This window comes from Bos grunniens, chromosome 8 (genome assembly GCF_055505025.1).
Source record: "Bos grunniens cultivar Pamir isolate PY7600 chromosome 8, Bosgru_T2T1.0, whole genome shotgun sequence".
In the NCBI taxonomy this organism is placed as follows: Eukaryota; Metazoa; Chordata; class Mammalia; order Artiodactyla; family Bovidae; genus Bos; species Bos grunniens.
In genome coordinates this window covers 87,113,523-87,114,808 of record NC_141172.1, presented here as the reverse complement: position 1 = coordinate 87,114,808, position 1,286 = coordinate 87,113,523, and the positions used below count along the sequence as shown (strand labels likewise).

General features: G+C 32.6%; 1 non-coding gene across 1 annotated transcript; it reads left to right on the top strand.

Moving 5' to 3' along the window:
- Positions 1 to 317: 317 nt before the first annotated feature.
- Positions 318 to 448, top strand: LOC147367623 (U11 spliceosomal RNA). Its single transcript, XR_015132212.1, has one exon. It is a non-coding gene; the product is annotated as a U11 spliceosomal RNA (small nuclear RNA).
- The last annotated feature ends 838 nt before the right edge of the window (positions 449 to 1,286 follow it).

Below are 1,286 nucleotides of genomic sequence, written 5' to 3'. Positions count from 1 at the left end.
TTTAACTGCTTCTCCTTTGTCTTTTCATTTTCTCACTCCTCTAATTAATAACTGCCTGTGTTTGCTCTCTGGAACACAGAGAAGGCCTTGGAGACCAAAGCTTTTATCTAAAAACAAGAAAGAGGAGACAAGAAGGAGCTTTTGTACCTGGAAGGACTCCGCAGGGTCCTGCTCCTCTTCATCATTAAGCCACTTGCTTGTCTTGCATTATAAATATTTAATAAGAAGATAATCAAATTATAGTTTTGCAAGAATCTCTTGCTAGGATGCTATTAGGAAAAATAATGGTTTTTGAATATTTAAAAAATAGATATTAAGAAAGGGGTCTTCTCTTACGAGTGCCGCATATAGGGCAGTTCGTTCTTCCTGAGGAATCGATATCAAGAAATTTTGGAAGCATAATTTTTTTGTACTTAGGCAGCTGGGAATCATTGGTCCTGGTACCCCATCTCTCCCACAAAAAAAAAAAAAATAGGTATAACGCTACTGCTGAAGCAATATTTTTTAAAGATAAAAATGTATCAGTCAGTAATGTTGTTTCTTTCCTCTCCTTCATTCTTCTGCTTTTCTTCTTTCCTTTGTTATTTTCACCCATTGCTTCCCTTTTGTGTTTATATTATTTATTTTAGAGCTGTGTAACTTTAGAGGATGATCACTGCATTTTCATAGTCCAAACATTTTTGGGAAAAAGTTGTCATTTCAGAAAAGTAAGCTGTCACAATATTAATTTAATTTTACTTTTTTTCATTTTTTAGAAAATGTAGCATTATCAAAATTAAACATATTTTTAGAAACGTTTTTAAAGATTTCTTAATATGGACAATTTCAAACATACCAAAAGCTGATATTATGGTAAAATAAATCCCTTTTACTTAATATTCATCTTCAGCAATTGCCAGCTTATAAACAGTTTTGTTTCACTAATCTCCCCACTTTCATTTATGGTTTTGGGGATTTTTTTTCAGGGCAAAATGCCAGGCATTATGCCATTTCACCTCTAAATACATTATCATGCACTGCTAACATACACTTTCTTTTTACACATTCATCATGTCATTAACACATCTAAAATTAAAATGAAGCACTATTTCACACCAATATTTCATACTCAGATTGGCCTGATTATCTCAAAACCACTTTTTCACTGTGAGATTGTTTGAATCAGAATTCAAACAAAATCCATAAATTGTATTTGGTTCCTATGTCTTCTCTGATTTTCCCATTGGCTGTTTCTGAGGGGTTAGGAAAGAATCCATTATTTATTCTGTAGAATTCTCACATTTTGC